This window comes from Cupressus sempervirens, chromosome 10 (assembly GCF_028749045.1).
Source record: "Cupressus sempervirens isolate cs-2001-9-10 chromosome 10, ASM2874904v1, whole genome shotgun sequence".
Classification (NCBI taxonomy): domain Eukaryota; kingdom Viridiplantae; phylum Streptophyta; class Pinopsida; order Cupressales; family Cupressaceae; genus Cupressus; species Cupressus sempervirens.
Genome location: NC_143127.1, coordinates 572375289 through 572387472, shown reverse-complemented (window position 1 = coordinate 572387472; position 12184 = coordinate 572375289). Strand labels below are relative to the sequence as shown.

The window sequence follows — 12184 nt, the reverse complement described above, 5'->3', positions numbered from 1 at the left end:
GAATAAACAGAGCAATCAAAGAATAATATTAAGTGGAGATTTGGAGAGGAATCAAAGACACAAGATGTATACTTACAAATTAAAACTAACGAACTTTGCATAAATCATATTAACAAAGAAGTATCATTCAATGATGGTTATATAAATAGTGCAACAATAGGACGTTGGTTCTCTTTACTAAGTATCATTTGAATATAAAATGTGGCCACTACAAGTATAAACAAGAAGAGATAAAACCATCATAATAGATCTACACCGTTATTGTATTGCATAGATTACACACATTTTTAAATCAGAGATGTATCTATATCAGAATTATTCTTGTCAGATGAATTGAGCATATCACCAAGATAACTAATATTTAACAAAGATATCATTGTTATCTCTATTCTTAATTCATAATGAATATATGTTGTTTTTCTAGGATCGTTTATGCAAATGTAGTAACCTTGCCAATGTGATTGATGGCTTCCAAATGCAAATTTGAACTCATAAATATGAGAGGAGGAGACATGTCTCTATAGTTAATCATCATTAATTAATAAATAATTATATGTATAACTCATCTTTAAGCATATATGTAATATATTATTATATAATAATATATAATGTATAATATATATAATATATATTATATTACATATATAATATATATTATATATATAAAATATTTATCTTAAAGATGATTTACCATCAACAAGGTATCTCATGATAAATTCAATCCGACAGAAGCTACAACCTTAACACTTCCTCTTAGCTAGGGAGGATTTATAGAACACATTATGCTCTCAAGAATAAGGAGAGACATCATCTTAGTATGATATTCAATTCACTATGAGACTAAATTTCTCACCTTTCATAACACACAATTGAAGTAATTTCCATTACTTTTAAAACCACCACCTTAAGTGTGGTCTATAGTAGCAACTATAGTGTCCGGCAAGATCCAGCCCAAAGAACCATAACAAGTTTGTTATCACGGTGTCCAGCAAAATTCGGCCCAAAGATCCATGATAACAGGTCTACCATTTGTAAGATCGCCACCTTACAATGGTTACTTTTTGATTGTTTGTTATCACGGTGTTCGGCAAAACCTAACCCAAAGAACCATGATAACAGGTCTACCATTTATAAGATCGTCATCTTATAATGGTTACCTTTTGATTGTTTGTTATCATGGGGTCTGGCAAAATCCGGCCCAAAGAACCATGATAATAGGTCCACCATTTATAAGATCGTCATCTTATAATGGTTACCTTTTGTTTATATATGTCAATGAAAGATCGTCACCTTTCATTACATATCATACGTGAAATAGTAACCACCATGAACCCAGTCAAAGGGTAGTACAAAGGCTTTCACCTCATTCTCTCACAGAAAAATGCATTACAAGGAATTTCACTTAGAACTTCTCCTCATAGAGAAGATATCATTAACAAAAGATTGCGCCTCAAAAATTTCCCTCTGGACAATGATCTTGGGAAGTCAGGTCCTCTAGTTACTCCAATAGAAACTCTCTTCACCCAAGGATGCCTTTTGAGCTCCCTCTAAATCTGATATCAATCTTCTGACTTTCTAGTAGTAAGTCATCACTTCCTCATGATATAAATAGGAGTATGCCCATCAAAATCATGCAGTCACACACACATGTATTTCTAGACTCCCTCCAAGTATCAATCTTCTAAGCTCCTGCGTTGCCTTCGAAGAAGTGTCATACTCTCTCTTAATGTAGAAGAATCTCATAATCTTAATCATCAAAGATGTCTTCTTCAAGAGCCTCACTTTATCCATCTTAATCGTCAGGGTCTTTAGAACTAGTTTCATTAGATTGAGTTTGTACAATATTTGGTAGCATATGTAAAGTACCAACCTTCTTTTCTTGGAAGAATATCCTCAAGGAAAAGATCAAAGCAAATAACCCTTATAGTATGTATAGAATTACAAATAAATGAATAGATAAATGTAAAAGATGCAAGTAATTATCTGCCCATGAGGGTCATGGAATATGTCATTTTCTAAAGATGGTTCAAGTGGGAATGAAACATTGGCTATTATTCCCCCCACAATGTAAAATTTCCACTCTTATATCGATGAACACTTTTATATCACATCAAATTTGACAACTTCTTTCTAAGTTCTAACTTGCTCTTTTCATCCATTGAAGCTTCAAACATTCATTAAGCTTAATAGTAGAAGCTAACACAAACTCGTCCACAATACACCAATATATTGATTCAATATGATTGTGCCACTTGAATGACTCTACAGCTCATATGTCAAGTTTCATTTATCAAAGAGAGACTCGTAGATAGTTTAATTAAAGTCACAACTTTCATGTGATGTACACAAGGGGTAGGCCCATTCATGTAGTTGCATGAATTACAGTCCTCTTGACTGTTACAATTTATCGATCACCGAAGATTCTATCACAACATTGGTTTACTCCCTTGGAATCAATATGATCGATATCACTGACGGTAGACGAAACCATATCCTCTATCTACTCCCTCTAACGGATGTGTCAGACTCCCTCTGAACATAAATCTTCTAAGCTTCTAAAATAAACTTCCCTTTAACTTAAAGTGTTAGACTCTCTCTGAATCTGATATTAATCCTTCTTTTCCTGCAAGAACATTCTTGGGGGAAAAGATCAAGGCAAAATAACTCCTGCAACATAATTATATTTCTCATTAATATTATCATGATTCACATTGTAACTCATATTAATCGTTATATAATTTCCAATATAGTATAGATCAAATAAATATAAAATTTAAATGATACAGTAATATTCAAGGATAATCATCAATTTTGCATAATGATATAAAATCATTTTAATAATATAGATAAATGTATATTTTGAGCATATATTCCATCTATATATATACTTAATAATCTTAAGTAACATATTCATAATGAAATAGAATAATTCGTACCTCTATCTTTCATCCACATGGGTAACCTTCAATGTATAGTGGATAGGTACTATAAAATGTATCTCCTTCGTAAGAAACAATCTCTACACTCAAAGGGTCTTTTGGTGGCTCATTGATGTATCCGACCGATGAAAGGTCTCCTTTATCAATAACTTCTTAACTACTACCCACCCTTGATATTGACATGACCAACAATATTTACTCTTATTTATATATTACCTTAGTGAGGGAAATCTGATTTTTCAAAAGAGTCGCATCTTTTGCACATTATCATTTTAAATGAACTACAATTATTATTGGTTCATTAGTTCATTTAAACAATTTGTAGTTCCTTATCATCAAGCATAAAGTTCTTAGTTTATATTATTTACTTCCCAAACCAGTGATGCCACCGCTACATTCTTGTATTGATTGTTAATCAATTATTATGATCTTTGAATAACTTTCAACACTATGAAATCTTGGTCACTTGGTACATATATTTACTTCTGACATTGGTAACAACTAATCTCCCTCTTCTAAGCTAGACAGAAACAACCAACACATATTTTAATATTATTTCCATCGCATATGAACCTTAATGACAATTCAGACTTATCATTTGTTGACGATATGCTCTACCGCCTCAATGTTTTGTTGTGGTTCATAGTGTTATTTGTTTTCTTCAATATATCATTTTTAATGATATATGCCTAGGTGTCTTTTGGAAAACCAACAAAAACTTGCCATTGCTCACAAACGGAATGCTCTATTCATTTGAATGTATCGTGGAGAAAATACACAAAATTCAAAGCAATATTTTCTAGACTTTGATATGTTGCAATATTTGCTGGAGTTGATAATATCAATTGATAAGTTTCAATGATAATTGGCATGGTATATCATACCTAGCAGATTTTTGTTGACTTGAGTTGAATTCGAAACTACTTGTCATTCACTAAGAATGCTTCCACAGATACTTGTGTTGTAGGTCTTCATCTAGTCTCAACGTGACTGCTTTGTATATACTAATCATTGTCATGTCTTCCCATATTGGTCTATGTTCTTTGTGAACTTATTCAAGCCCTTCACTTCTATTTGTATATTCATCGTTGACACTGTGAACTCTTGCCATGTTAAGTAACATGTAATTTATATGTGCGATTTATGAAAGGATTGATTGGGCCAAATGTCTTATAGTATGGAAGAGTGATTGTGCATATAGGCCCAGTTACATTATTGTAATCCATCCTCTCCCTTGAAACTTTCAACATCAATTATGTACATATTTAATCTTTAACTCCACTCTACCTTGATTTTGACACTTTTAACCATTATGCTTTAACATAATTTGAGAGTCAATTGAATTTGTAGAGTTGACTGTATAAGATTAGTTAAAGCACGAAAAATGATAGGATTAGTAGAACGCATACTTCTAACAAAAGAACTAAACCCTTCCCATCCCATTAATGGTAATCAAAATAAAATGCACAATCTATGTTGCTTTCGTATAATCATATATTTCCTCCTTAAAATGTTGATGTTTAATGCCTTTGCCATGTCATTAGATTTCCTTGAATTTTGATTTGGTTATATGCATTTTTCATGTTGGTTTTCTTGGATTGGTTGCAAATGTATGAACATTGTCCTAATGTCTGATATGTTATTCAGATCATGAGAAATCCTTTGCATCTCCTGTTAGATCCATACTACTCCCCTCATGTATATTCCTGTAGCAATACTTGAATGAAATTTCATTAAGCAATGCCTTAATCATGTGCTCGTGAATGTTACAGGTGGATGTGTAGTCGCACAAGCGCCTGACTATGTTACCGGCAAAGCAAAAAATACTATACTCTAATATCATTTCTATCCATGTCAATTGTTGAGGATCTCTAGTCTGCTCACGGCATAAGTTTTTATGTCTGCCATCTCCTTCTAGATTTGGTTCCATGCTCTTCTAATTTTTGACTCCTCATCTACACCCTTCAATCAACATATTACATGTGAAGACATTTGATTGAAGCAATCTTTCGAATCATTTTATATATTTCTTAAATCTCTCAACCTCCTTTACATCTGCAGTTTGGCTCTGATACCATGTTGTTGAAATGTCCCAAATCGTATATTGACCCGATTTTCTTTCTCCAGATAACATTCAGAATATAAACATGTGAAGCTACATTATAAAATCGTAATATAAACCCTATGAAATATCCCCAATAGTTATATACCCGGTTGTTGCCTCAAAACTGATATTCAAAACTTAAACCATAGATAGATGTATCACGAACAACAATAGAAACCAACAGAAACTCTTGCAAATATTAAGTCGTTCTTTCTCAAAATGATACTCAAGATTCAAGCATATAAAAATGCATTACAAACCCACAATATAAAACTAGAAAAAACTCTCATAAAACTCCTTAAACAACATTATTGCATTATACAACAGCAATACAATAACTAGTACTCGAAATCCAATCTTAAACACAGAATTTACAGTCAAATTGGAACACTCAAAGAAGAACTTGTAAGCGCATACGAGACACCTAAAATAACGTCTCTACAGACAATGGGTTTGCATCCACTATATGCCGGCATAAGGGGCTACGTCCTCACACTGACTGAAAGTTGAAGCTTTCCAATTACTCTCCCAAGAGAGGAACTGAAATCTGAATAATAAAATCAAGCATATCCAGGAATGAGCATCTTTCCCTTTTATACACAAACTGAGACTCTTCGACTCCCCTCTAGCTTTCGTCTTATGCCCTTGTGACTCTTTAACTTCCCTTTGGCATTTCATCTTATTCCTCCTTGACCTTTAGCCCTTCCTTATAATATTAAATTGCTCCATTTTATTCCAGCTCTCGTAGATAAATTTGAATATTATAAGGGTATATTTGAAAATCCTTTAATGTCCCAAAAAAGGACATTACAAATCTCTCCTCAAAATCATTTTCCTCAAGCAATTAATACCAGGATCCCATATAAATCTGTAGGTAGCTCTGTAGCTCGATCTAAGAACAAGTCTTGCCATACTACAAAGCAAGGTGTCAAAATGCAATCCATCCATCAACTAGATCCCTGGATCCCATGTTAATCCAAGTAATGTCGCTGCACCTGAGGGCTATAAAACTCTGAATGTCATCGTATACAATCTCAAACTGAGTAGAACTGCAGCCTAACTCTCAACAAGCCAAAGATACATGCGACCAACACCTGGATCCCAAACACTGATGGCATAACCAGCTAATATGATGAGATAAAATGTATCAATGAATGATGCATAACCTAGTAGATGGTGACAACCCAACCTAAATAGATGATGTAAGAAACAAGTTGCTCAAAAATTGAAAATAACACCCTAGGTGCATCAAATACCAAACAGTTGTCTTCAATCTGGAGGACCTCCAGGTACATAGGTACTATGAATAAGAATGAAGTTGAAAAACCATTCCTTGAGATTGAAACATAACTCTCATCAATACTACACCGAAATCTATCCAATGGCTGATGTATGTAATCCAACCAACTCCTACAGGGTATGGAATTGGAAATTGTGTTTGGACTGATCCAATGACAAGCGACAATAGTCAAATCACTAGTCGCATCCTGTGACCCAGATTCATTACTAGGAATTGTACTAGGATTCCATATTCTGAAATCAGAATCATCTTCTTCATGACAATCAAAAGGAGTTCCCTCATTTATCACAAAAAGGGGATTATCAGAAGTCCAATCAGCAACAACTTCAAACAAAGGGTTGTTTACGAGCTGAATGTGATCTAAAGTTCTAATACTTGATCATTTGGGGCAACTATCCAAGTCATACATATGTTGAATGCTATCAAGTTCATCAATGACTTATTTGAAAAAATCCTGTATCACTTTACCCTCATGTTCCCGAGAGTGATTCGTTACCCTAATCTGATTTTCTACTTCCTGAAGAGAAAATTGAGTTTCATCCAATGCCTCACGAGCATACTTGAAGTCCCTATTGAGCTCCTTAAACTCATTATTTTCTCTATTTGACTGATCAACATGTATTTCAACAACCTTAAGAATATATTCCCTATTGGACAACAAATATAAATAATCTGATTTCATAGTTTCGAGAGTTGTTTTGACCACCTGCTAATGAGCAATAGGCCAAACTCCTCCCACTTCCCTTCGAGCTTTTATATAGAGATCTTCAACCAACTTGTGAGTGCTGTCATAATATACCAAAGATGCCACAATAATGTCTTTACCAACCTTTAGTTGGTTCTTCAAGCTATGCATTTCATTATTGTCATGTTGAAGCGGTTCATCATCTTGTATTGTCATCTCAAACTATTCAATTATCCTACATTTTGTCACCACAAAATGTTGGTAACAACGCGAAACCTTTTCAAACAAGTTTCATGTCTCTTTAAGTTGTATTTGATATTCAATTGGTCAATGTTGATCGATCAATCGACTCCAATTCGTATATCAAATTATTTTACTAAAGGTTTTCATCAAGTCTTTTTCGTTTTGCTTTCTGTCGAGCTTTTGCTTGATTTTTGAGGTCTTCATTGTCATTTTCTTTGCTTTTGACTTTGCGTTTGTTGATTTTTAGTCCTTTGGTCTTACTCAGGTCATGGCTTTCGATTTCCCCTTCGATTTGGTCTAACCTAGAGCGTAATCGGAGTTGTCAGTCAAGAGATATGGTCATTTTAGTACCTCAAAAGTGGACCTTTTTGATGCAACAACACGAATTAAAAATATCATGTTATATTTTCAATTTGACATTCACTTTTTGAAAATATAAATTAAATTCACTTTATGTTATATTTTTAAGTTACTTTATCATTTCAATTTTCACTTAAAGTAAATATAGTGCAGTTTATGTTATAATTTTAAGTTGAGTTACTTTTTGATTTTTCACTTAAAGTCACTATATAAACTATATAGTTTTAGTTTAATTTTTTATTTTTAAATCAAATGCTCACTTAAACGTTACTTTTTAAATGATATTTACGTGTTATATTTTTTAAGTTAGAGTTACTTTTTGATTTTTCACTTAAAGTCGCTATATAAACTATACAATTTCTATTTTATTTTTTATTTTAAAATCATATGCTCACTTAAATGTTACTTTTTAAATGATATTTACGTGTTATATTTTTAATATGATATATAAATATTGTTTATGTCCCATTAAAGTAACATTTTAATGAATTTAAATGGATTTATGTTTGTTAAATGACTTCAAGTCATCAACAGTAAACATTTTATATGCAATTATATGTAAAATCCATCAAAAGTGGACATTTCACATGTCATTGCATATAAAGTTCAACTTATAAACATAGCACTATTAAAAGTGGACCTTTTTGGTGTCATTACATCAAAAGGTGAGTTTTTTTGTCACTGAATCAAAAAAGTGTGATACAACTTAAAATATTCAATTCACTCCAAAAGGTCCAATTTTGACCATATGCATGTTTTAAAATGTGTTGTGCACTCCAAAAGGTCTGATTTTCTTTGTTGAGATTTTTTAAAACATGCAAGTCACTCCAAAAGATCCCATTTTGGAAGAACACATGTATTTGCTCTCCAAGAACCTGATTTTGCTCATTGTGAGAGATTTACTTGGTGGATTTGCATGAAATCTTTCCCATTAGGATCGTTTTTGCTTAGCCATGGATTTTCCAACATTGAAAATGGATTTATCTTGCTAAAAGATGCTTTTCTAAGCTCTATCTTAGGGCACATTTTTGGAAAAATCTTCAAAAAACACTATTTTTGGCTCACGTTTTTGCCCGAAGAGGAATCGATTTGGCATTTTAAGTGTTTATCATTGCATTGTGATACACATTTTCAACTTTAGAAGCGAAAACGTTTTTGTTTCATACCTTTTTTGAATCACGTTTTTGCTAAAAACACCTAGAAAATTGGAGTTTTTATCCACTTTTTTGCGTTTTGAAGTCACTTTTTTGCATTTGGATCCATGTATTTGCATTTGGAGAAGTCTTTTTTGCATTCACAAATCAAAAATGACTCAAAAACATGCATTATTTGGCCACGTTTTTGCAAAAACGGCCCAGATTTTTGTATTAAAATGTCATGTTTTTGTTCAAAAAACTCAAAAAATGACATTTTCAGCCCATACATTTGATCAAGAGGGATTATTTTTGAGTTCTAAATGCATGATATTGTCTTTGGAGATCATGTATTTGGCACTTTCATGTCAAACTCGACCCTTCATTGCTCATTAATATTTGTTAAATGCAAGTACGGAAAAAGTTAAAAAGTTGTTTGAAAATCCGGATTTGAGGAAGAATTGGTCTTCAAAGTCTATGATTATTGCTATTTTGGATCTTTGATCTCCAAGTAAGTGGATATTTTCAAACTTGCTCATCAATTCATGCTTATCTTGCTATTTTCATCCACATTATTGCTTGATGATTGCCACTTGTTGATATATATGCCATGAAAGTGCACTTTGCCTTTAAAAATGATGAAAACTCTCATTTTTACTTTTTTGGAATTTTTCCAAATTCCAAATTCAAATTTGCATTTTGAAGTGCTTTGCTTGTTGACATGTTTGAGTCATTTACCAAAGGTACATCTTTCTTTTGAAGTTTTTGTGTTTTGTGTGCTTATTTTCTGATTTTCTCCACTTCGGAGAAGTTACAAGTTCTTTCCCAAGAACTTGTTCTTGTTTCACTTCATGCGAAAGCATCATCATGTTTCACTTCCATCTTCCATGTCACAACACTTCGCATCTCATCTGACAAATGCAATTACATGTTTTTCATCTCATTCTCCATCTGCATGCGCATGTCATCTCATTTTTCATTCCTCATTACATGTTGCATTTACATGTAATTCACTTTATGTGTAATGACATCCAGAGAACCCAATTTTTGCTAAAGGTCACACGTTTAATGTCAAAAGTTGTCATTTGCACGCATTCTCATGCACCAAACACTTTACTTCAAAAAAGAAAAGAGTTAAAGGTGTTGATGGAAAGTTATTCCAAGTTTACATTCAAACATCGTCAAGAAGGTTTTTAAAGTGTCAGAGAATCTAGAATGTGCTAATCTACAAAGGAGAATTCACGACAACTTGAATGAGAAAAAACTTGATCACACCAAGTTTTCAAATGACAATTGACAATTCATTAGAGTCAAAGGTTATCAAAAGACACAACACCATGGTTATCAAGGTGAATGTAGTGGCACAAAATACAAGAACTCCAAATCCTGTAATCATCTGAGATAGCATTGTCAAGTACAAGGCCCTTTAGAACAATCCCTAGGATTGTTTCTTTCTCTCCCATCTTCTTTCTTCTTTTTTCATATTTGTAGTTGGAGAGGATGCATTGCATGAAAGGATGTAATTACATGTAATGTGAGGTACATGTGTATGCAAAAGATGTAATGCAAGTTGCATGAGCAGTTGCATGTAACCCTATATTTTCTCTTTTAGTTAGACTAGGTCAAAGTTAGTTGAGTTGCTCCACAGAAACCAAAGAAAGAGGTGAACAATTCCAACATTGAACAATTCTCAGAAATCAATCTACAACATCATGTCCTCAGTTGTAGATCAAATGCTTCCTTGGACCCAAACCCTTTTACCTCAGCAAGGGATGGAAATTCACCAAATTAGAAAATGTCACAAAGACAACCAAGCAAAATAATCAATTAGATAACAGATGCTTTACTCATCAAATGGGCTTGTATTTATAACTTCCAATTGGCAAATTTTCCCAAACGAACTCCACTTAAGACGCTTCCTCATTACAACATTAAAATATAATGAAGTGTTGTTATAATATAATTTATTAATTGCTTTTGGCTCCCAAAAATGAGCTTTTCCACCATAACATAATATTCTAAGATACAAGGCCACTGTTTCTTGCACCCATGATTTAAAACTTTTTGAACCGGCTCCAACAAGCTACTATACTGAGGTGACCACATTAAACACCAACAAAAATAGCAACCTTAGCATATTTAGATGAATAATGAGAATTCACCTGTCTTGTGAAAACAACTGAAGAAGCATCAAAATTGAATTCTGACAACACCAGAGTGGTTTTGATGAAGAAAGACGATGAATGAACCTGATAGGGTGACTTATTATAAATAGATGCTCCCTCCAAGATTCTTGGACCCCAAACTAAAAGGCCGAAATAAAATCTGAGAGCATAACTCAACTCCTCTAACTCAACTGAGCTTATCAAGTCCAAAATTTTGTATAACTATAAATAGTAAGTCCCTCAAACAGAGCCAAAACACATATAGGTTCTTGGAAAGGCTATAACCCCACAACTAAGACCTACAAATCCCACTATTAGCTCATGAGGGTCGCAATGGTGAACTGACCAAGCCAATTGTAGGAACTTGCTAAAAATGGGGACATTACATCCTTTTTGACATTTTAAAACTATATTAATGATCTTATTTTATTTTTCTCCATCTTATATTGGGCGGCTACTTATTGGAAATTCATGTGACTTAATAAAGTCACTTTATTCTTATCTTGTTTAGTGACTATAATTAATTTTATAAGGTCACTTTAATATTTTTAATAAAGCATTAAAAGTAATGTTATAATATTTAAGCATTTATTCATGACTATTCTTGGCCACTGAAGATTGTACTTGTAGCCTACTAGTGATGCCTTAAAATACGGGTACCTCCTAAATTATAGGGAGTTCAACTTTGAGCCCCTAAAACATCACCAACTACATTTCATCATTCTACTAACTTTTGGAAGATCATCACGATGTGTTGAACCATCGCAATGCATTACTATAAATAGTAAGGTCAGCCTGCAATGTACAAGTTACTTACTATAAAATTATAAATAAATTAATAATAAGTGTACCCAAATGGAACCACAAGCATTCCTTGAAGGAAAACCTTAAAGTTGATCACACCACTCAATGTGCCCACTGATGAAGCCAAAATGATCTCCAAATCATGATATTAGCCTATGGAGACCCAAGAGAGGCTAATTCCTGATAAAAAATGATGCTAAGGAAGGCGCATAATGAGGCCATTACAACATGATATTTGATTCTAGCAATGACTATTTTCAATGTTCTATTTTTGGGCAAGGACGAGGGCTTTCTTTAGGTTATTATGCTTTCTAATTAATTTTATTAAGAAAAAAAAATTTATTTTTGTGTTTTTATAATTTTGTTTGAATGTTTAATTATTATTGTTAAATTTCTAGAAGATATTGATTGTAATTTATAAACTGTCTTGGGTACAAGAAAATTTAATGAT

The 12184-nt window shown here is 32.9% G+C and overlaps 1 protein-coding gene across 3 annotated transcripts in view; it reads left to right on the top strand.

Moving 5' to 3' along the window:
* LOC149535170 (Haloacid dehalogenase-like hydrolase (HAD) superfamily protein) overlaps window positions 1-12184 on the top strand; it is a 284147-nt gene that overhangs the window by 270086 nt on the left and 1877 nt on the right. The gene's annotated exons all lie outside the window — the stretch shown is intronic.